Below are 25,769 nucleotides of genomic sequence, written 5' to 3' on the forward strand. Positions count from 1 at the left end.
ACGAACCCAACTAAGAGCCATTAGGACACAGGTTTGATCGGTAGCCCTGCTCAGTGGGTTAAGGATATGGTGTTGCCATGAGCTGTGGTGTAGATCCAGATGCAGTGTGGATCCAGTGTTGCTGTGACTGTGGTGGAGGCTGGCAGCTGCGTCTGCAGTTCAACCCCCTCGCCCAAGAACTTATATATGCCATAAATGCGGCCCTAAAAAAAGCGAAAGAAAAAAAAAAAAAGAAAGAAACAAACTCACAGATTTCAAAACCAATCTTAATGGTTGCCATAGATGAAACCATTGTGGGGAGGAAGAGTTGGGGGAGTGGGAATAACATATATACACTAATGTATAAAACAGATGATTAATGAGAACCTATAGCACAGGAAAATCTATTCAATAGTTTGTAATAACCTATGTGGGAAAAAAAGAATGGATACATTTATATGTATGACAGATTCACTTTGCTGTACACCTGAAACTGACACAACATTGTAAGTCAACTATACTCCAAGAACATTTTTAAAAAGAATGTTCCTGCATCAGAAGACCCATACCTCATTAGAGGCAATATCTCTTGTAACAACTCCATAGGCTTCTTCTCCAGGGACAAGGGACCTGCTCAATCACGAGTCATCACTTAGGGAAATCCAGAGGACCACATCCCTGTCAGGTGTTTATAGTTCATGTATAAATCTTCCCAATCCAGGTGCAATTTACCATCAAGGCATATTTTAACTGTAAGTAGTATGTTACCTAGCAACAGAATTGACCTTCAGTTTCCTGATAAGGCTTCACAGGAGCATAAAACAAGAGGTAGGATCTGAGCATTGGTCTTCAAAACATGAAGGATTTTAATTGGTAAGGAAAGGGAAAGGCATTTCAGGGACCAACAGGAATCATATAAATACAGGAATGATCCAGGAAACAATTGCCAGAAGCATTAGGGGGACAGTAATACCATGTAATTTAAAATCCAAAGGGATTTGCACCACCGCAATGTGAATTTACTTAATGCCACTAAACCGTACATTTCAGGATGGTGTAAGGTGATACATTTTATGTTTTTTTATTTCACTACAATTTTAAAAAATAATTTTTTAAAAGAAGAAAATACAGTGTAATTAAAACAACTGGAGAGTGGAATCAGAAATAAAACAGAAAAAGTAGCTTAGATCAAATTGGTGTCAGGCTAAGGAGTTTGAAATTTATTTGGTATGCACTGGGGAGCAGACTTGACTAGACTGCTTTAGACCAGTTAATTCTGGAGGCAGTATACAACAGGAATTAGGAGGAAGGAAATGCTGAAGTTGGGTCATTCAACTGGGAAAATACTCAGGGGCAAGATTGGAGGTAGGGTAGCTGGCGGACGGTAATAGATGCCTTAGATAGATAAATCTATCATATACTTTGTATTCTCCTCTGCTCTTTTCCTTTCTAAGGAGGCTGTAATTTCTTTGCGTCTGAATGAGAAAGGTAAATATTAACCACTGTTTCTAAGTAGCATGAGGAAATTTGCCAACTGACAGTGAACTGAGTTTCCACTGATAGAAACTTAACCACTTTTGCAAATTCAAAGTCAAGCATACAAAGGAGTTTAATCATACACTTTTCTACACTAAAAGGAAAAGAATAAAACATCCTTAGAACCATATCTGGAAGTAATTCTTATTAACATATTGTCCATCTCACTGCTTTTGTATCTTTTATTTAAAATATTACTTTCACGGCAAGTTTTCTCCTCACTCTCAGCAAGGACTTCTGCACTGCCGTATCTCCAGCACCCACCACAGTGCCTGGCCCCTCATAGGCACTCAATAAATCAATGAATTACTCCCCATTTGTCAGAAATCTGCCTGTCATTTAAAGTTCAACTCAAATAGTTCTGTATCACTTGCTTTGTGAAACTTCCCCTAAAGTGTAACCACTTCTTACCACCTTAGTAATTACTACCCTAGTCCAAACCGTCACCTCTAACCGACTACCACAATAAAGTCTCACCTGTCATCTCTAGGTTAGACTACTTGAATCAGTTTTTTGTTGGTGTTCTCACCTGGGTGGTACATAGATGCGTAATCCCTGTCCTAGTTACAATTCTTACCACTTGATGGTTGAGTTTCCACACAGTATCCAGAAAGAAATGTAAGTCAGATCATGCCACACCATGCTTAAAATCTCTAGTGGATTCCCCTTCTTCTGAGAATAGGATCTTCGTCATGGCTTTCCTCTCTCACGCTCCCTTTCTCCAACATTTTAGTCACGTGGCTTTCCTTTTTGTTCCAGAACACGCCAATCTCATTTTTTGCCTCAAGGCCTTTCCATATGGGTCTGTCTGCCTGGAAAGCCTTTTCTTCAGACCTTCAAATGCTTGCTCCTTACACCGTCAAGTCTCTATTCAGCCGTCATCTCATCACAGAGGGCTTTGTGCCCTCAAATCACACCCCTCACCCACTATCACTGTCCTTCATAGCATCCTGCTTCTGTTTTCTTCATAGCACTTGTGACTACCTGAAGTCATATTATTTGTTTGTCTTATTTTTCATTTCCCCCCCAGAAGGTGAATGAAGTGAAACAAGGTCAATGAAATAAGGGACCTTGGCTGTCTTGTTTTCCTTCTATATATCCAGTCCCTGGAATAGTGCCTAGCACATAATAGGTGGTCAAAAAATAATTTGTGGAATGAAAGGATACTCTGTTCTCTCTTTCCTTTGAGATTTGATGGCCCTATGCTTGTTCTGTCTGAACGTACTAATGATATTCCACCATTTCTATGTTATAATCATCCTGAGGGCAGAGACATTGTCACATCCATCCTTGAACTTCCCACCATGCTAAGCGCAATACATGATGTTAAAAGAATGAAATAATGGGTGATTAAAAGAATGAATATTTTTCATGTTATTCAAATATAAATTTTTAAACCAAATAGTACCTCATTTTTTAAGCTATGATCTATAATCCAGTACCTGCCATTTTGAGAAACAAAGGAATCTGAACCTAGAATTATTTTGGAAAATAAATGAAGTATTTATTTATTCGGGAGTAGAGAAAGGTTTATTGCAACAGTTGAGGAAGATTCTTACCTAAGAATCTGAAAAAGAATGGATATATACACATATACCACTGAATCCCTCTGCCACACAGCAGAAATCAACACAGTGTTGCAAATCAACCACACCTCAACATAACCTCCCAGAATGGGGGCAAAAAAATCATGGAAAGAGAGCAGACGGCTCATGCTTAAAAAGTCCTAATTCCCTGATGGGCTTCAGGAAGAGTTTTTAAGGGCACGTTTGGGGGGCAGTGTGCAAAGTAAATGGCTTTCTTCTGCTTGGTTGGTGGTAGAGTAGAATGGTAGTCCAGGAATCTTGATCATCAGCTTCTGGCTCCAACCAGTCTGGGGTCCACATGATTGTGTTCAGCCTGAAGTTACCATCCTCCATCTGGATGGGGACCCAGCTACTATAGAGAGAGATACGTATCAGATTGCTGTGCATGTCCCCTGAGGGGCAAGCAGACCGTGCCCCATCTCTACACTGTTATTTCTTGGTTACCTTTCCTTGAACTGTTAATTTTTAAGAAAGAATGTTCCCTTTAGAGAAAACAATATAAGAGAAATAACACAAAATTAAGCTTTTATCAAGAAGCTGATGCTAATGTGCTTACTATGCACCCGAATGAGTAGGAAATATATTTTTTTAAAAAATCCAAACACATGTTCAGTAGCACAAACAAAATACTATAATGATACAAACTGATGCTTTGCCCAATTTTTAAATGGTTAATAGTGTAATTCTACTACCAGCACATTCATTTGCATTCACTTAACTTTGCACTGCCAAAATGTGGACAAAATGTCTCTTCATTTTGTTTGTGCAATTCTGGTCCTCAGAATCTTTGTGTTCTTCATCTGTCATGATAAATGTTCCATGGATTGCTACCTGAGATCCTTTTGTTTGTTTGTTTGTTTTTTCCATTTGGGAGAGGTTTTTTTTTCTTTATCTCATAGATTTTTTTATTACTCAACGAATTTATTACATTTATAGTTGTACAACGATCATCACAACCAAATTTTATAGCATTTCCAGCCCAAACCTCCAGCCCATCCCCCCACCCCTAACTTGTCTCATTTGGAAACCGTAAGTTTTTCAAAGTCTGTGAGTCAGTATCTGTTCTGCAAAGAAGTTCATTGTGTCCTTTTTTTAGACTCCACATGTAAGTAATAGTATATGATGTTGGTGTCTTGCTCTCTGACTGACTTAGCTTAACATGATAATCTTCAGATCCATCCATGTTGCTGCAAATGCCATTATTTCTTTCCTTGTAATGGCTGAGTAATATTACACATCTTCTTTATCCATTCCTCTGCCAGTGGACATTTAGGTTGTTTCCATGTCTTGGCTTTTGTATATAGTGCTGCAATGAACACTGGAGTACATATATCTCTTTGAGTCATGGTTTTCTCTGGATAGATGCCCAGGAGTGGGATTGCTGGATCAAATGGTAGTTCTATTTTTAGTTTTCTGAGGAATCTCCATAATGTTTTCTACAGTGGTTTCACCAATTTACATTCCCACCAACAGTGTAAAAGGGTTCCCTTTTCTCCACACCCTCTCTGACATTTATTGTTTGTAGATTTTTTTTTTCTGCTGCACAGCACGGGGACCAAGTAACACATACATATATACATACTTTTTCTTCCCATTGTTGTGTTGTGATGTAAGTGTCTAGACATAGTTCTCAGCGCTACACAGCAGGATCTCATTGTAAATCCATTCCAAGAGCAATATGTTTATAGATTTTTTGATGATGGCCATTCTGGCCAGTGTAAGGTGGGACATCATAGTGGTTTTGATTTGCGTTTCTCTAATAATGAGTAATGTTGAACATCTTTTCATGGTTTTTTTTGGCCATCTATATGCTTGGAGAATTGTCTGTTTAGATCTTCTGTCCATTATTTGATGGTGTTGTTTGGTTTTTTTGGTATGGAGCTGCAGAAGTTGTTTATAAATTTTGGAGATTAATCCACTGTCAGTTGATTCACTTGCAAATATTTTCTCCCATTCTGTGGGTTGTCTTTTTGTTTTATTTAGGGTTTCCTTTTCTGTGCAGAAACTTTTAAGTCCCTTTTGTTTATTTTTGTTTTTACTGTCATATCTCTAGGAGGTGGATCTGAGATGATGTTGCTGTGGTTTATGTTGGAAAGTGTTTGGCCTATGTTTTCCTCTAAGAGTTTGATAGTGTCTGGTCTTATATCCAGGTCTTTAATCCATTTGGAGTTTACTTTTGTGTATGGTGTTAGGGAGTGTTCTAATTTCATTCTTTTCCGTGTGGCTGTCCAGTTTTCCCAGCACCACTTATTAAAGGGACTGTCTTTCCTCCATTGTATTTTCTTGCCTCCTTTGTCATAGATTAGTTGGCTGTAGGTGCATGGGCTTTCTATCCTGTTCCACTGATCTATATTTCTGTCTTTGTGCCAGTACCATATGGTTTTGATGACTGTAGCTTTGTAGTATAGTCTGAAGTCAGGGAGCCTGGTTCCTCAAGCTCCATTTTTCTTTTTCAGGATGTCTTTGGCTCTTCTGGGTCTTTTGTGCTTCCAAACAAACTTTAAAATATTTTGTTTGAGTTCTTTGAAAAATGTCCTCAGAAATTTGATAGGGATTGCACTGAATCTGTAGATTGCCTTGGGTAGAATAGTCATTTTGATAATATTGACTCTTCCAATGCAAGAGCATGGTATGTCTTTCCAACCGTTTGTGTCATCTTTGATTTCTTTCATCAGCGTCTAATAGTTTTCAGAGTACAGGTCTTTTGTCTCTTTAGGTAGGTTTACTCCTAGGTATTTTATTCTTTTGGATGCAATGGTAAATGGGGTCATTTCCATAATTTCTCTTTCTGATCTTTCATTGTTAATGTAGAGAAGTACACTCAATTTCTATGTGTTCATATTGTATCCTGCAACTTTGCCAAATTCATTGATGAGCTCTAACAGTCTTCTGGTAGAGTCTTTAGGATTCCCTAGGTATAGTATCATGTCATCTGCAAACAGTAGTAGTTTTACTTCTTCCTTTCCAATTTGGATTCCTTTTATTTCTTTTCCTTCTCTGATTGCTGTGGCTAGGACTTCCAAAACTATGCTGAGTAGTAGTGGTGAGAGCAGACATCCTTGTGGTGTTCCTGATCTCAGAGGGAATTCTTTCAGCTTTTCACCACTGAGAATGTTTTTAGCTGTGGGTTTGTCATCTATGACCTTTGTTATGTTGAGGTAGGTTCCCTCTATGCCCACTTTCAGAAGGGGTTTCATCAGCAATGTGTCTTGGATTTTGTCAAAGACCTTTTTCTGCATCTATTGAGAGGATCATATGGTTTTTATTCTTCATTTTATTAATGTGGTGTATCACACGGATGGATTTGTGGATATTGAAGAATCCTTGCATCCCTGGGATAAATCCCACTTGATCATGGTATACAATTCTTTGAATGTATTGTTGGATGTGGTTTGCTAGTATTTTGTTGAGGATTTTTGCATCAATGTTCATCAGTGAAATTGGCCTGTAATTTTCTTTGTTTTTGTTGTATCTTTGTCTGGTTTGGTATCAGGGTGATGGTAGCCTCATAAAATGAGTTTGGGAGTGCCCCATCCTCTGTGATTTTTTGGAATAGTTTGAGAGGGAGAGGTGTTAGTTCTTCTCTAAATGTTTGATAGAATTTGCCTGTGAAGCCATCTGGTCCTGGACTTATGTTTGTTGGAAGTGTTTTAATGACAGTTTCAATGTCCGTACTTGTGATTGGTCTCTTCATCTTTTCTATTTCATCTTTGTTTAGTCTTGGAGGGTTGTACTTTTCTAAGAATTTGTCCATTTCTTCTAGGTTTTTCATTTTATTGGCATATAGTTGCATGTAGTAGTCTCTTATGGTCCTTTGTATTTCTGTGATGTCTGTTGTAACTTCTCCTTTTTCATTTCTAATTTTATTGATTTGAGTCAATATGTCCTTTAATTAACATATTGTCTTTTGCAATTGGTGAAATTGTTCCTAAACTGAGAAAAGGTGATTTTCTAAGTGACATCTTGATCTGTTAGCACAGTGCAGAGTATGTTTTTCATGCTTTATTTGTATTTGTTTTTTCATGTTTCAATGTCAGAAGTTTATCACGTTGGTAAAAATGTTTGTTCTATAATATGTCCTTTTTAATATTGAAGTATCTACCAATGCAAAGGTCTTCAGTCTGCATGTTCTTAGTTCACTTGATACACTGAACACATGGAATATGTTCTCTATGTTCTAAGTGTAGACGTCTTTAGAACAGTAATCACTTACTTGCTCTTTTACATTCATTCTTTCCCTGTGTCTTCAGTAGTGCCTGACCTTTGGGAGCAAAGCTTAATGATCCATTTTCACCAGCATCCAATTCCCTCACCACCTCAGTCTTTTCTTAGGTCTGAAAGTTTCATGGGACTCCTGGAGATCAAATGTTACCCTGTTCTCTTTTTAAGAAGATACTAATACTGAAAGTTCCATGAGAAGATGGCTTATTTTGTACTCTCTTAGAAACATGGTGGAATATTGGGCTTTTTCTGTCCCCTAGACACAGGGAAATTATCTGATTGCTTATTGGCAACAAATCATTTACCTTTTTCCAGATAAGAATTCTGTGTTGCCAAGTATTCTACAAGTCTTCAAAAAATCTTCTAAATCCTCTAAAATCCTTTTATAAGGGCATAATCTCTTTTGTCCTTTGACAACATAACACCTGGAGGTCAGGAATTCAAATTATTTTCATTTTAAAAGTTTGCAGGATTTCATTTCTAGACCCATGATTTATCTGTTCTCTTAATCTCTCATCCTGAATTGGAAAAGTATTTCAGTACACTAGTAGTTTTTATACCACACACTGACTTCACTTTTCAATATTTTTTTCCCTTATTTTCCTGTTTCTAATTATCCCCCATCCTTTGCTCCCACTCATCCTTCAGTCTACTTGGGTCCAACTCGTTCCTCTGCTGCCACCCCGCACAACCAGTGCTAAAGTCACCAGTGACTAGCTGAGCAGAAATTCCATAAGAATTCTGTAATTCTACTTTCCCCTCACCTTGGCTTCAGGAGGTTCTAATATTTTTGTCAGCTGCCAAGAGTTCTCTTTAGTCACTATGATACCCAGTTACCTTCCTATCTCTTAGTTGTTCTCTCCTTGCCTGCTCATCCTCCTCAGTGAAACACTGAAGTTCCTCAAAACTCAAACGCAAAATATGTGATGACTAGTAAATAGTGTTCTAACAGGACTCTTGATCATAGCACAGTTTCTGGTATTCAATGTTTTGTTCACTGCTACCCTGCTCCCGCTTTACTGCATAATGAAGACCTATATTTTAGCTGCCCTTTATTTCTAAGTTCAGTTCAATTTTAGCAATATTTGTTGGGCTCCATAGTTTCAATAATTTTTTTCAGTAAATGAAACTGAACACCTCTAACCAAATAAATTACCCTCTTCCCCATCCTCAGTTTGAGATTTTGGTTAAAAAAAAATTTTATCTCTTTTTCCAGTAGAAAAATAAGATTCTCTACTAGGTATCTGCTGCTGTATAACAGGTTATGCACCAAAAAAAAAGAATCAGGGTAAAATGAAAGACTCCCCCACAAGTTCATTACTCAGATAGCTCCCTGTATGCCCCAGGCTGACTTTGCCAAATGGTACCCTCATCCCCAAAGTGCGTGAGCAACATCCCTGTGAAATAATAAGATATATTGGTCTCTGCCCCTGTTTCCTGCTAATGTTTGGGTTTTGACCCTGGTTCCTCACACAGAACCCCCAAACTCCTCGGAATTTCCTGGGTAAAGGGAACATCTTTTATTCTAATCAAGCAAGTTTTGGGGGCCTCCTGGATTGGGGCTGGTCACCAGAAAGACGTACTGTGATTAAAAACTTGGAACTTTTTGCACCACTTTTTATCCTCTGGGACAAGAGAGGGGTTGGAGATGGAGTTAATAATTATGCTTATATGACGAAGCCACTACAAAATCCCTAAAGTATGGGCACCAGAGCATTTCCAGGCTGGTGAATATATCCGTGTGCCAGGAGGGTGGTTTGCCCCAAGTGCAGAACAGAAGCTCTTTCTGACATTCCCCTCTGAATCTCTTGATCTAGCTGGTCATCTGTATCCTTCATCATATCCTCTGTTGTATAATAAAAAAAAAACAGTAATCATGGAAAAAGCAACACATTATTCCAAATCTTAGTGGCACATAACAACATTTACTATCTCACTTTTTCTGCAGGGTAGGAATCCAGGAGCAGCTTAGCTGGGTTCTCTGACTCTGGGGTCTCTATCAGGACTACAGATATCACCAGACTCAACTGAGAAGAATCCATTTCCTAGCTCATTCATGTGGTTGTAGACAGGGTCCTGACTTGGGGGAGCGGGATTTTGGATAAGTCCTAAGTGCCTCACAAGCTATTGGCTGAGGTCCTCCCTCAGTTCCTTGTCACGTGGATCCCTCCATAAAAATCCTACAACGTGAAGCTAGTTTCAACAGCATAAGCAAGAGGACAGGAAAGTGCTAGCAAGATGGAAATCTCAGTCTTTTGTAACATCCCATCCTTTTGCCTGTGCTGTCCATTACAATCAAGGCACTAATCCAGCCCAAACACAGAAAGATATGTCTACACAAGGGTGTGAGTTCCAGGAGGGGGGATGATTGGGGAAATCTCAGACATTGGCCTGCTGCAGATACGCTTTACAACAATCCACTTTACAGTCTAGTTTCCAAGTCTAGAAACTGGTCAAAATGGAAAAAATATTACATGGTTACAACAGTAACAAAAGGCATCTTTTCTTTTCATGGGCCCTCTTCATGGTACTATGATTTAGTACAACGTTAGTGATCACCATTCAAAAAAGAGGCTCTTTTCTGAGGAGTTACGTATGGTGTAGCATGATATGACACAATCATACAGAAGTTAGAGACCTTGGAGATTTGCCAATCGCACATAACGATTTCACGATCTGAATGAGACTGATCTAAGTGATACATACAAATCAATAACCCTATAAAACATTACACGTTTAATAAGATGTTCATTCTTTATTGGTGCCTCATTATTGAAAGGAACATAGTTCTATCAAAATTAGGGAAATGGATTGGTCAAACTCTGTTAGATGGTACTTTAAGGATTTTAGAAAATTAGGTACATTTTTTAACAAAGCTGGAAAGTAAAAGGACCATTTAGCTTTAGGCCTGATCAGAGAAACAAATAAAGGCAACAGCTGGCCAAAAAAACCTTGTGAGCAGAGATCCAGAGATACACTGATAAGGGCTGAGAACTCAAGTACTTTTAAAGGCAAGGCAATATGGAGTGGTGGAAACTGTTACAAACTTCAGAGCATAAACTTGGTTTTATTTTCTACTTTATAGATTACATAAAGCATGGGGGACCAGATTTGGTGATAATTGTGTGACTTTGCTACTCCTGTGTCACAGGCACAGAGAATCTCTCCAAAAATTAAAGTCTTAGTACAATGGAATCACTATTTCACAGTTCAAAGAAGTATGAATGTGACTTTATCTCAGTTTGACTTCCTACCCAAGATTCTGCTCTTAAAGACCCTAGTTCTTTCAAGGTCCTTAAAATTCAGATGTTTGTTGATTCTCATTTGATGGTTGAGGAAGATGTGTGCAAGCTTTAGGGGGAAAGTGCATAACCAGTGTAACTTCTTTAAAACTCTGGAAAGGAAGGTTCAGTCCTATTTCCCTGTCACTTAGAAAAATGGTAAAAACTCATGCCTATTTCTTCTGCTATTTTTCAGAAGCACAGTGACAAAACATAGGCTTACAGGCACAGATTCTCTCATCGTACCTTTTGACAAGGAAACTTTTCATTCTGTGCCATCTCTAACTCCTCATCTACCCTCATTCTTTTTACTTGCATTTCTTTCTTTTCATTGGCTGGTATCTTAAATTTCATGCCACTCAGTGTTGACCTACCACGCTGTGGACATTTAGTTAAAGAGATGCTCTCAAACAAAATCCCGCACACATTTGTGCATGGGCCCTAACTTAAAGTTAGTACACGACTGGACCCGTGGTCTAACGGAGGGCATAGTGTACTCCACTTACTGTTGGTCTGGTCCTTGGTGGGAGAAGCTCTGGCTTCTAGACTCTTTCAAGCTCCATTCAGTTCTGTAAATGTCTTATGGCTCTGGAACAAACAGATATGCTCACTTAGATCAGTGTAAAAGATTATGTTTTAGGAGAAATGTTGCTACCATTAGAAAATGGGAAAGGAAGAAAGGGTAACAGCTTAAGGTTAAAAACTTAGGTTATTTGGAGTAAATAAAAAATTTTGAAGTGACAGCAAATCATTCAGATCTTTCTTGTTATTCCTTAGCTTAATTAATCAGGTAATGAACTCTAGCCACTGCAACAAACAACTCCAAAATCTATTAAATGTGTTTTTCACACATATGAAGTCCATGGGTGAGTTAGGTAGCTCTCCTCCAAGCAGTAACTCATGGATTCAGGCTTCTTCCGTCATGTAGCTCTCCCATCTTGGAGTGCTTTGAGAGCGCCCCTACGTGGGGAGGGAGGAACACAGAAGATAACACAGGGTGTTCTGTTGCCAGGCTTGCAAGTGCATCACTTACTTTAGACCACACTTGATGCATGAGACTAAGTTTCATGACCCTTGCTAAACTGCAAAAGAAGCCAAGAAATATAGTCTCCCTTCCCAGGAAGTGCTAATGGAATTTCTAAGGATCTAGACAATCTGTGTCGGAAACACCTTTTTCTTTCCGCACCTCAGCTCTACCCTTCTGCACACTAGTGTTCATTCCTTAAGATTTAGTCCTTGGAAAAGCCTTTATGACATCTTCTGCCTGAGCTAGATTGCTAATTTAATCTTTATGTGCTCCTCCTACACCTATAAAACTATCTATTAACTAGTTTGTCTCTCTTACTCACGATTAGGCTCCTTGTCATGCTCATTTTAATTTCCTAAGTATGGAGCCCCTGTATGTGGTAATGCTCAGTTAATGTTTATTAGACTGGGCTGAACCAAACAAGAATGCAGAGTGAGTCCACTAGTCAGATTCCGAAGCCCAAAGATATTTCCCAGATGAGCACCTTAAATGTAAATCTTTTACAAGAAGCAAGGTGGGTCCTTCTTGAATATAACACCCACAACAAGGTGGCCTCCATTCCCCTCCAGTGACCTCCTCCATGCCTCAGGTTTTCTGTTTACAAGTGGAAACCAATAACCAGCCTGTTCTCCAGTACCTTTGGAGAAGAAATGGCCCATACTTATAAAGCTCTTTGAGCTCTTTGAAATACAAAATAGCTATAGCTTTTTGGGCTGGATAGATATCCGAAGACCCACTAAATGTGAGAGTGGTGCAGTCCCAACTTACTTACAGATACTCTGTTCCAAGGTTCTTATGCCATTTCACAAAGCATGGTAGCTGCTGCATTCTTCCTAAGCTAAAGATGGAGGATTTTTAATGTTTCATTTTAAGTGAATTTAACTTGGAATAGTTTACTATGCAGACTAGAGAAGTGAACTATCATTTTAGTCATCATCCCCCATGATATTTACAGAGAAATATGGGAGGAATTCTGCGAGTAAATAGGTTCTGATCTATCACCATTCCCAGCAGCTGTCATCCTTGATCTAGATGGGGATGAACCTCTCAAAGGAAGTTCCTCCCCATTTAATAAAGAACAAGGGCTCCCTTGGAGTGATACTGCCATCACTAGTAAGAGTAAAGGAATTTTGATATGGGAGCACTTTCCCTTCCTAATGTAATTCTTCCAAGAAAACCACAGTTTAGAGCAGCAAAGGATCTTAAAATAGCCAGCTGAACCTCTCACCTGAGTCTTTTCACAGGTGAGAATAAGCATGGGTCATATTAAATGGCTTGCCTTAAGGCATATTGTTCCTTAGCAACAGAGCTGGAACTAAATCCCAGGTGTCCGTTCTCATGACAGTTGCCTCCTGGGTAATACTCTGCTATATCTGAGACCCAGGGCTCTGAATATGCTTGTGTATTTGTTAGAGAAGCTGCAAACGGACAAGAAAGAACCAAATGACTAAACACAAGAAAAGGAATTGTTTATAAACAAAGGGTTTCCCTTTAAGTTTTAGGCTAAAAAGATGATTTTTACAGCTTTCGTAGACTGCTACTCTCCCTTCTCAAGTCTGGAAGGGAAGGACTGTGGCATGGATCCAAAAGCCCTAGAAAAGCAGGAAGGAGACAGACGTGAAAAAGGAGAAAGGCAGATATAGACTGTGTCAGTTGTCCAGGAGCCACTGGAGGTCAAACCATTTGTTCATCCTTGTAGGTGGCCTTAAAGAATTTTCTTTTTTTTTTTTTTTTTTCTTTTGCTATTTCTTGGGCCGCTCCTGCGGCATATGGAGGTTCCCAGGCTAGGGGTCCAATCGGAGCTGTAGCCACCGGCCTATACCACAGCCACAGCAACGCTGGATCCGAGCCGCGTCTGCAACCTACACCACAGCTCACGGCAACGCCGGATCGTTAACCCACTGAGCAAGGGCAGGGACCGAACCCGCAACCTCATGGTTCCTAGTCGGATTCGTTAACCACTGCGCCACGACGGGAACTCCCTTAAAGAATTTTCATTAGCAGTGGGAAATTCTGTGTCAAAGAAGAAAAGGCATAATGAAATAAAGAAAAATAACTAAAATAATATTATTTATTTTCTTCTTTAATCTGGATAAAGAGGAAGGAAAGATGGGTAAGATGGAAGAGCATTCCAGGAGAGACTGAAGACACATCTTTAGAGCGTTAAACTACACAGAGATGATATTTTTATAGGATTAAGCCAGGAAGCAGCATGGTGTAGTCGTAGTTGGGAATATGGCCAGAACTCCCTGACTTTGATTTTACCTACCCCATAGGGGTATTTTGATGATTAAACGAGTCAATATTTGCAAAGCACTTAAAATGGAGCTTGGCACATCATATGTACTGTGTTCATATTTATTAAATACATTTTTGAAAGATTGAAGGTGAACCAAGAAAAAAAGTGAGGTTCTTTCAATCCATTAGTTATAGCTGAAAATTTTTGCTTCAGACATAAACAGTAAGCAAAATTGAATCTCCTTTTATTTGTTCATTTAATAGATATTTTTTGAATTGCCTACCACATGCCAGGCAATGATTTAGATGTTGAGGATGTGGTATTAGGAAAAAAGACCTACAAGGTCACTCTCCTCATGCAGCTTATTTTAGTGGAGTGTGCAGACAAAAGTAGGACAAATATGTCATAGCAGGCAATGATTAGTGCTGTGGAGAAATATTAAGCAAGGGAATAGACAGAAAGAAGAGGATGTATGAATGCTCTTTGAGATGGATAAACTGGGATTCCCACCCAGGCAGTTTAACTGATGTTCTTAACCACCTCACTACACTGTCTAAATACTACACTTCAAAGCACAATGAAGACACTCATGGGATAGTCCACTTCAACTGCCTGAGGAGCTTAGAATTTTGCAAAAATGAACACTCTTGAGCTTTTAGGCTAGCCTAGTTTAAGGCCAGGTTAGCCACCTATTTATTATGTCATCTGGGACAAGTTACCTAAATTCTGTAATCCTTGGTTTCCTCATCGGTAAAATAGAAATAGTAACAGTAGAACTACCATGTTGAAGTATTGTGAGTTATAAATTTTAAAATATGTATGTAGTGCCTGTTGCTTAGGACTCGGTTAATTTTAGTCAAAACCACTTGCATTTGTTCAATAAGAACTCACCAAATTAACAAAACTTGATAGCGTTTTGAGGTTGCCCTTGCCTGGGACCAAAAGCAGCAAAACTCAATTACTGACATAAGATAGTCTGTGACTAAGAATGTTCATGACTCCGTCACCATAGTGAGATTTCCATTCTTTCCATTCCCATTAAGGCAGATTGTTCCTTTTTTAAATAAGAAAAGGGAAAAACTTTCCATTGTCATCCACTACATTAAATTTTAATACATTTAAGATTATCATTTAACCCATCAGGAGCTAAAAGAGAAGGTAATTAAAATCATATAACTAGGTCCTTCCTATCTTCGTGTGTATTTATCTACTTATTTATTTATATATTTATTTTTGTCTTTGGAGGGCCACACCCATAGCATATGGAGGGTTCCAGGCAAGGGATCGAATTGGAGCTCTAGCTGCTGGCCTACACCACAGCCACAGCAACACAGGATCCAAGCTGCCTCTGCAACCTACACCACAGATCACAGCAGCAACACCAGATCCTTAACCCACTGAGCAAGGCCAAGGATCAAACCTGTGTCCTTATGGATGCTAGTTAGTTTCATTTCTACTGAGCCGTGACAGGAACTCCTAAGGGTTTAAATGAAGAAGCATAATAGTAAGAGGACTTTCTGTCTGCATCTCTTAGCAGTAATGTAATCAGCCCCCAGTGCTAAGAGGAAAGGGGGACAAGAGTGGAGATGAAGAGTACTTTAAACAGCACGGGCTCCGCCAGTGCGGGTGATGTGGAGTGGAATGGAAGTCATCTGAGGAGCTAAATGTTCCGACCTTGACCGTGCAGTTCCATGGAATTGCTGAAGACATCATGATTCCACAGAAAAGCAAAACTATGTAAATTTACATAGGAGCTCTGAAACAGTGTACCCACGATTTTGAATGAGCCCTTATCCCTGGCCTTTTCTGTACAATTGAATTACTTTCTAATTTAATAGTTGACTAGAATTTGGCTATATTTCTTATTTTTGATCAACAGCATGCAAGTGAGAAGTCTCTTCACTTTATGTCTGCAAATGCTTCAAGCATCTACTTATGTCTAAGACACAGTGCAAGGAGAAAAAAAAAGATGAAATTAGGAGTTCCACTTATGGCTAAGTTGGGTAACCAAACTGACTAGTATCCATGAGGATGCAGGTTCAATCCCTAGCCTCGCTCAGTGGGTTAAGCATCTGGCATTGCTGTGAGCTATGGTGTAGGTCGCAGATGCCACTCAGATCCTACATTGCTGTGGCTGTGTGTAGGCCAGCAACTGCAGCTCATATTTGACCCCTAGGCTGGGAAATTCCATATGCTGCAGGTGTGCCCCCACCCCATCCCCACCCCCGCCAAAAAAGATGAAATTACACAGGATCTGCCTTCAAGGAGATTACAGTCTACCAAAGGAAGTCAGTCCAACATTCAGGTGATTTTCATACAAAGCATAGCATGAACGAACTGTCGTAGAAGTAAAAACACGAGCTTTGGATGTTAAGTGGAAGGGAAAGTCTATTCTGTTGAGGGAAAAATCAGGAGAAGGTGCCTGGAGGAGGAGACAGATAAATCAAAAAGCCATTTATAGGCACCTTAAAAACTTATTTGTTGTGTGGAGTTTTGAGATAGCTCTTGACACTCCAAGCAAGAAGTGGCCCAAAGTATTTGCTTAGCTTGTTGAGGCAGATAGATGGGCTGCTTTTTTCTTATCTGTAATAACCATCCTCTGAAATACCGCTAGTGCCATGCATTCAGCTATGAATTTCACCCATCACTTTGCCCTTCAAGATATGATGAGTGAGTCATACACTCAAGCCCCAAAAGATGCATATATCCAGCTTCAGTGGAGTTGGCTAAACTAGGACTGAATTGTTGGATTCAGTGGAATTTTAGATTTCCATTTTTTAGGTTCCAACTTGATGCTTGATCTTCTGGGGACCCACAGGAAACTCTTACCTCAGAACCCGCCTTTCACTTTTAGAAAAATGACTGTCATTCTCACTATCTCCCACAGATCTAGCATCTTCAATTTTAATAAAAAAGATATTCAGCTTCCAGGGGTTTTTTTTAGTTAACAGGTAACTACCGCTCTTATCAGAGGAAATGAGTACTCAAGAAACTGCCAGATTCCTTCTTTCATGTCTTCAAGAGGAAATACATTTTATCTTTACTTGTTCTGAGAATTCATGGTGGCATATGTGCTAAATAGATACACTTTAAATCATTTTAAGGTTATAATTTATGAACCACAGGGTCCTAGCAGGTTAAAAGCTTTTTTTCCCATGTATCATCAGTTTTAACCCTCAACTCCTTCTCTGTTTGGAGGCCATTGCTTAATGGGAAAGGACTGTATTTACAGTTTTCTAATACTAAGAGGTAAATGTATTATAGAAATTGCTGAAAGTGGAATTTTTTTCACAGATGTACAGGAAATTATTGCGGTGTGTGTTGAGAAGGTTGATTTCCCTTACTTTCCCTTCTGGGATTCAGTTAAGTCATCTATCAACATTTATGGTGTCTACTTTCAACAAAACACTTCTCTAAGTGCTACTAATGGAAACACAAAATAACAATTGACCTTCTATTCCCAAAGACTTTAGCCTTTCCAGTAGGATTGTAGCCAGGTGAAAAAGAACTAGGGCAATTCCAGATACATGATGTCTATAAACACCCACATGCTCAGATGATCACCAGTAAATCTTTGATTCATCCATCCATTCAATCAGATAGTTCATTCTGGCCCTATGCTGGGTTTAGAGATGAGCAAGAAAAAAAAATGGTTAATACTTGGTTCTTGCCTTAAGAATTTCTACCTACATTTCAGAGACAAATACATCAAAAACTAAACTACCATGTGAAAAAAATGCTACAAGAGGAGGGAAGAACTAAGTACTTGGAGGTCAGGGAAATTTTTTTGGATAGGTAGATGATGCTTGAGTTTAATCTCAAGGAATTAGTATATGTTTAGCCAAATAGGTCAGGGAGGGAGTCACTCCAGACAGATGATGCTGCCTGTGTTTCTGCTGGGTCTAGAGACAATAAGGAGAAATGGATGCCCCTAGTCATCCATTCTCTCATTCTTACTGTCTCTGTCTTGTGCACACATGCTCACTTACATACACATGTGCACACATACACACTTGCACAGGCATTCACTAACTTCTTTATATATTAACCCCAAGATAAACTGTAGAAGAAACTCTTCCCAAATTTCTCCAACCTACTCAAATTTTCTTTTCTATAGCTTATAAAACTTTGGCACTTAATTTTTTTATATTTATACATAGTTCAAATATATACACAAAAATTACATATTCCTGGTTGGAAGAAACCTTAGACCCTTTCACATTTTTATAGTACCTAGAATGATGTTATGTATAAATTTGATACTTAAAAATTCTTGTTGAGGAGTTCCTGTCATGGCTCAGTGGAAACGAATCTGACTAGCATCCGTGAGGACTCGGGTTCAATCCCTGGCCTCACTCAGTGGGTTGGGGATCTGGCATTGCCATGAGCTGTGGTGCAGGTCACAGACACAGCTCGGATCTGACATTGCTATGGCTGTGGTGTAGGCCAGTGGCTACAGCTCCAATTTGACCCCTAGTGTGGGAACCTCCATGTGCTGCAGGTGCAGCCCTAAAAAGACCAAAAAAAAAAAAAAACTTGTTGAATTAAATAAATACTAACTACTAAAACTATTGTTAAGTGCTGATTCTCTACCAGGGATTCACATAAGTCAAGCTGAAAATTCCTATCACCTTGATGTCTGAGAGAATTAAGAAATTCTGAGCTGACCAAAAACAAACCAAAAAAAAAAAAATGAAAAAAAACCCTCAGACTATGAAGCTGAAAACATTTTCCTAAGAGCCAAGCTATTGTTTATTGTGACTTCTAGTCTCACCCCAATGGTGATGGAATAGCTCTTAAATTATTACCTCTCTGTAGATATAAAAGGGGTTCTCAAGAATTTCAGGCAGGGCTTCAAAATGGAGTTATACTTCTCTGCATATTCCATACCTTACTGAATTTTTTCCTAATGATTCAGTCTGGCTCTCTCATGTCAGATGTGTGCCATTAGCCAGACCACTTCTGACTGTGTGACATCTGCCCTTTCCTGCCTCTCTTACTCTAGCTTATTGTGGTTGAGGGCTCCTGCCACCAAAGCTTGGAACAGTGCCACCAGAACTTACCAAAAATGCTCTCTGTGCTGTTAATTTCCACTGAGTGGATGAGCACTAAATCTGCTGCTCGTGGCTATCAGAGGCTGCTTCAGGGCTGCAGGTGCCCTGTGTGTCAAAGGTACCAATGTCTGTGCTACCTGCTATGATGCCCAGTATCTTCCCATCAAGGGCACTTTAGCCAATGCCAACAGGATGTTCTACCAGTGTCACTGAAGCCTGTCCTGCCAGTGTGATACCATTACCAACTGCTGGTGTCCAATTTGAGGGCACCAATATCTGCAATATGGCACCATCCCTGCTTGCTGATGAAATTGCTGGTGCCAAGTCTGCTGATTCCTTTTGTTCCCTAGCCCCCCGAATGCTTCATGATACAGATTTTTTGTTGAAGTTTCTTTTTCTTAAGGCATGGTCTGTGGGAGCTGAGCCAGGGCCCAGTAAGAGCACCAAATCCCAGAATCCATGCAGACTCGCCCATCTCCTCTGAAATGTGTCTTTTGTTCCATTGTCAAATTCATATGCCTTGGCTGCCTTCTTAGAGCAGAAGAGTCTTTTGAGGATCCTGAATTGCTCACTGAAAACAGACCCATGCAAGATCAGCCCTGCCAGCCATCCATACATTCCCATGTCTGGTAGATGAAGACAGTTCTGTTCAAGTTTGGATCCCTGCCACACAGATGCAGCCATCAAGCTGACAGGTTCATGTCCATGTTGGTAAACAAGGAACACTTTATTTTGTGTTTCAGGAAATCATCTGGAATCTGACAACTCTTCCTGCCAAGCCACTAGCCCCATTTCTTCTGAGTTACTTCCACAGCCTCTGAACAGTCCTCTCTGTTCCTACCTTTGCTTCACTGTGCACTATTCTCAACACAGCAACCAGTGATGCCACTGAAATGGAAGCCAAATCATGTCACTGCTCTGTGCAAATTATTGCATTGGCTCCCTGTTTCCCACATAATGAAAGCCAGAGTCCTTCCAAGACCTTCAAAGCTTTCCCTTATCTGACCCCTGATTACCTCTGCCTGCCTGTGCTGCTTCAACCCCACTGGTTTCCTTGTTATTCTTTGAAGGGCCACCAGGCTCACTGCTTCCTGAGGGCCTTTGCTCTACCTGTGCCCTCTACTTGAAATCCTCTCCCCCTAACTGCCAACAAAGCCAATGTGCCCTCTTTAAATCTTTGTTTGGGTCTTGCCTTGTGCATAAAGTATCCCCTAATCTCTCCACTGATTATCTTATTTCTTCTCCCACACAACCTCCAACCCCCAACCCCCATCCTCCAACTACACTTTCTCCTCTTTTCACAGCACATGTCAATTTATATAATTTCCCTGTTTATTATGCTTGTTAACTATTATATATCTCTCCAACTGGAATGTAAGCTCCAGAAGGACTAACCCCTTTATATGCTTTATTCACTGATGCATCCAGTACAATGCCCAGAATATAGTAGACATGCCTGAGTATTTGTTGAGTGAATGAGTGAATGAATGAGGAAATGGATGGATGGTTGGATAGATGGATGGGTTGTAGGTCCTCAATCTTTTAAGTCCTGTACTAATTTTTTGTCACTGTTTGTATAATATTCTTTGTACTTCCCTACCCGAGTAGAATAAGATAAGTTATTCATTTGGATACTGCTAACTTCGGTTTTATGGTAAACTTTGGTTTTTATTTGTCTGTTTGAAGTATTTCAGTGGGTGATGTTATTATGTGCATGCCTGGAGGCTCTGAGAAAGGACATGGTTTTTAAATATCAAATAAATAGAATTGGCATTCAGAACATTCGTTCTCCTGGAGACTCAAGTTTGGAGAATTTTTCTTTTTTTTTTTTTTGGTTGAAACTAATAACATGCAAACAATTTTCCTGATTGATAGCAGCATTTAAAGTTTCTGTTTTAAGAGCAGAGCAGTATGCTACATAACCAGTGTGCTACATAAGCACTGTAGCAGCATGAATGTCAGAAAACATGTACTGTCAGAGGAAAAAAGATAGAGGGATCTTGTATTTTTTTTCTAAATATAGTTCATATCTGCAGTGGAGCTTGAAAATGTGAATGATAGTGAGCATTGCTCAGCACCTTATTCTAGTGGCAAAAAATCCTCAACTCTAATCTGAACCCTTGTTGCGTTAAAGAGCTTTGCAGCAAGGAAATAAATCACAACAAACAGTAATGTTTAACAAAGGGCTCCTGGGTCAACATTATTGCAACAAGGATATTAGAAATGAAGAGATGGTGAGAGCATGTCCTTCTATCGAACTTTGAAAAACATTCCTTTTGCCACAAGCTTCAGAAAGAAGTACAACAAAATCATTCAACCCCATAACCACGTTCATGTGTGTGCTACATGATGGCTTTTTGGGTTCTTTCATCCATATCCCCACAGATCTTACCACCAGCTTCTCAGATGATGCTACAGTTACTGTACATGTGCACAGAAAAGCCTCATTGGCAGTCAACAAACACTGCTTGCAAAGCGATAAAGAGATTGTTTTACAGTTGCTACTGTTGTTGTTTTTTTCCTACTGTGATTTATAGAACTTGTCTGTCTTGGCAACTTCACTCTTTTAACTTGTGATCAGTCTGGTGCCTTTTATCAAAGGTTTGCCCTCTAACCCTGATGGCTAGAGAATAGATTCATCAGGCTGGTGCTTCTAATTTTTTCACCAACCAACTATGTTGTGCTATTTGATTGTGCTAAGTTGACAGCCATGTGACATGAAAACATTTATCTGTGCACTCTGTCGTCCATTGCTTAACTTTCAGTTTACTCCATGGTCTAAGACTTGTTAAATAAGGGATACCTCAGCCCCTCTCATGGCCAGACCTTAATTTGTTTCTTTCATTTGTGAAATAGAAATCACAGGGTGTTAAGAGACAGGGCTCAGTCCAAATCTTCACCTTCCCTTTATTATTTAGTGCCGTGTAACATCCAGATGTCACCTCTTCATGTTCATGCTCAGTTCCTAAAACTGCGACTCTTCAATTGTGTGAACATTCAAGGGACCACAGGTCGGCAAGGCTCAGTTGGTGATGGGAAAAATTAGAGAAGTTACTGTTTGTAAGTCCATGGTGACATCCAAGCAGAATTTACTTACTTCTGAGGGTTTAAGTTTCTCCCCACTCTTTTACAGATATTTTATCCATAACAGAGTCTAATTCCAAACAAAGAGACTTCAAGCCACAGATTTGCATATGTTACATGTCCCCCTCCCTTGCTGCATATATACAACACAGAGATCTTATCACACCTGCTGCCTAACAATAGTCACAGTGCATTAACCCTTTCAGTTTCTGCAGAAGGAATATCATGACATGGAGTACTCAAAGTCTCAGACTCCATAAAAGGCATTTTTCCCCGAAACCCCTAAATCTAAAACCCCTTGCAAACGAGGGGTTTCATCTATGTAAAATCACTTCAGGCTCTTGAAAGTTTCATATGCTTGTTAGATGATGTTCTTACCGTTCATAGTTCTATCCATTTCATAGACATGTCTCTCCCAGCAAAGTTGCACTGCAATAGCACTTAAATGGTGATGGATAAACTTTTTTCTAGGGCTCCATGGTCAGTGGATCTCCTTTCTCTTTCATGTTCACTTACTCTTTTAAGAGCCACTGATGAAACAGCAGCGTGCTGTCTAAGCCCAGGTCTCAAAGCTGATAGGATATCTGATCCTCACACTACTTGATAGACCCCATTTGGACTTGGCAGCACACTGCCTGCCAGCACTGCTTGTCCTGGTTTATTTTCAGGGCTAGTGTTAGTCTAAGTCTTGGGTAGCAGCAGGACAGAGCACAGGAGGCCAGAACAAGGAACAGGAATAGAGGGAGGTACCCAACGTGATGTCAGCTGTCTATATTACAAAAATCCTATCAGGGAGTCTGAGAGTGCATAGTATATTCAGGGAGAAAAGAGAACCCCTAGGTCATTGCAGCTTCATGGGCAAGTTTAAGGAGCTGGGCCCAGCTCACTGGGGCTGTTGTACCAGTAGGTTTCCATACATGGCAGTCAAGTTCATACCATCTGGGGAACAGCATGCCACACAGAAGGCTGCCCCTGCCCCATGAGGAACCTCTACCAGCACTTCACATACAAGGATCCAGCTCTCACCAAGTCCAAGCCACGTAGCTTCTGGACCATTACAGCTGTGTCAACACAGAGATCATTAACCCCAAACTTATCTCCAACTATACCTTGCATCCTATAATTTCCAGGAAAGACAATCAAAATCCCCAAAGCAAAAGGCGAGCCCCCTCTCCCCTCCACTAATCCCCACTGGTCTCTTATTCCTTTATGTCTCTGACCTTCCTCAGCCCTGAGCCCTCATTTGCGCTTTCTTTACATTGCGCTTTCTTTTTTTGTCTTTTCTTCTTTTCTAGGGCCGCACCTGCAGCATATGGAGGTTCCCAGGCTAGGGGTCCAATCAGAGCTGCTGCCGCCAGCCTGCACCACAACAACGGGATCCAAGCCACGTCTGCAACCTACACCACAGCTCACAGCAATGCCAGATCCTTAACCCACTAAGTGAGGCCAGGGATCGAACCCACAACCTCAGGGTTCCTAGTCAGATTCGTTAACCACTGAGCCACGACGGGAACTCGTACATTGCACTTTCTACATCCTCCTCTCTAACTCACACCTCAGCCCGGCACAGCCTAGTTTCTGGGCTCTTCTCAGGAAGGTGTGGTGACATACTTGCCAGACCCCAAAAGCCCTTCCCCTTCCTCCTCTCAGTGGACATCTGTGCAGCATTCCAGCCCTGCTGCCACAGCCTCCCTGCAACTCTGTTTCCCTCACTTCTCTGTCAGTCTTGACTAATCCTTTTTTTGGTCTGCGCAGTACAGTTCTTATCTTTCCCTTTGAAAATGTTGATTCGTCCTCAGGCCCCATCTCCTCTCATACTGCACATGCTCTTCAGGCCCATCCATGCTTGATTTCAGCTCCCATTTGGGACAGAAATAACTGAGGTTTATCAGAGTACTTCTGAGTGCCGAGCACTGGGCTAAGCTCTACTTGCATTATTTCATTGAACACCTGTGACAACCCTCGGAGGGAGATACTCCTTTTATCTCTCACGTTACTGATCAGAAAACGGATGCTTGAAAAGGTCGAGTAGTTACTCAAGGTCGTACAGCTAATGAGTGGAGGACCCAAGACTCCCACATGTGCTGCTGCTACTGCCCAAAGTTGCGTGTCTCCTCGGACTTCTCCCCCAACGTGCTAGTAACATGCTAGTCCCCAACATCTTTTCAATTTCTAGAGTCTCAAAATTATTCAAGTCACTTCCTTCTCTTTTCTTTTTTTTTAGGATCTATTTATTTATTTTTTATATAATTATTTTTTTTCCATTATAGCTGGTTCACAGTGTTCTGTCAATTTTCTGCTGTGCAGCATGGTGACCCAGTTACACATACATGTATACACTCTTTTTTCTCACATTATCATGCTCCATCATAAGTGACTAGACATAGTTCCCAGTGCTACATAGCAGGACCTCATTGCTTATCCATTCCAAAGGCAATAGTCTGCCTCTATTAACCCCAAGCTCCCAATCCATCCCACTCCCTCCCCCTCCCTCTTGGCAACCACAAGTCTATTCTCCAAGTCCACGATTTTCTTTTCTGTGGGAAGGTTCATTTGTGCCACATATTAGATTCCAGATATAAGTGATATTATATGGTATTTGTCTTTCCCTTTCTGACTTACTTCACTCAATATTTTCTTTTCTTTCTCAGCTGGTAATACTGTCATGTACCTAAGTATCAAAGTCAGAAACTTGAGATTTTCTTCATTTCCCTCCCCACCTGATCCCTTGCGTAGTTGTCACAAAGGGATGGCAGTGTTACTGACAGAAAGATGCCAACAACAGCAGTTAAAAGAAATGAAGTTTCTTTTAATGGCAACAGATATGAAAACATATGGCTTCGCAAAACAAAAGACAATGCCATGTCCTGTCAAATGGAAGTAGAGGCTTCCTTTAAATGTTCTACATGACGTTACCTTATGTAATTCTCAATTCCATATTTATTAGAAGAAAGGTTAAGCCACTGAAACAGAGACTTCCTAGTGGTTTAAAGAAGAGAACGCTTATTTCTCCCACATAATAGTCTTACAGTGAGCAGTCCAAGTTTACAAGTTGACTCTGCACAACTTCAGAAGACCTGGCCCCAGGACCTTCCGTCTGCTGCACCATCATCCTCTCAAACACTGCTCCTCAAACTGTGGTCCACAGACCAACAGCATTAGCAATGCCATGAAGCTTGTTAGAAATGCAGTATCTCAGATTCACCCTTCAACCTATTGAATTAGAATCTGCAAGTTAAGATTCCCCACATGAGGAGTTCCCGTTGTGGCTCAGTGGTTAATGAATCCGACTAGGAACCCTGAGGTTGTGGGTTTGATCCCTGGCCTTGCTCAGTGGGCTGGGGATCCAGCATTGCCATGGGCTGTGGTGTAGGTCGAGGATGCGGCTCAGATCCCGCATCCTCGACCTACACCACCGTCATGTACCCAAGTATCAAAGTCAGAAACTTGAGATTTTCTTCATTGCTGTGGCTCTGGCATGGGGCGGTGGCTGCAGCTCCGATTAGACCCCTAGCCTGGGAGCCTCCATGTGCCATGGAAGCAGCCCTAGAAAAGACAAAAAGACAAAAAAAAAAAAAAAAGATTCCCCACATGATTATTATGTACATTAAGGTCTGAGAAACTTTTTCCAAACTCTAGAGTATTGTTTTGCCTGTGTGGCCAAAGCTAGGCTGTAGACACTGATGTTCCAGGTATGGGAAGACCCTCCCCCACCAAAAAAATAATAATAATAATAAGCAGAAAAAAGCAACTCTAGAACTA

The 25,769-nt window shown here is 40.3% G+C and overlaps 1 protein-coding gene across 20 annotated transcripts in view; it reads left to right on the top strand.

Annotated features, from left to right (window-relative positions):
• ANKS1B (ankyrin repeat and sterile alpha motif domain containing 1B) overlaps window positions 1-25,769 on the top strand; it is a 1,068,238-nt gene that overhangs the window by 732,073 nt on the left and 310,396 nt on the right. The gene's annotated exons all lie outside the window — the stretch shown is intronic.

Source organism: Sus scrofa, chromosome 5 (genome assembly GCF_000003025.6).
Source record: "Sus scrofa isolate TJ Tabasco breed Duroc chromosome 5, Sscrofa11.1, whole genome shotgun sequence".
In the NCBI taxonomy this organism is placed as follows: domain Eukaryota; kingdom Metazoa; phylum Chordata; class Mammalia; order Artiodactyla; family Suidae; genus Sus; species Sus scrofa.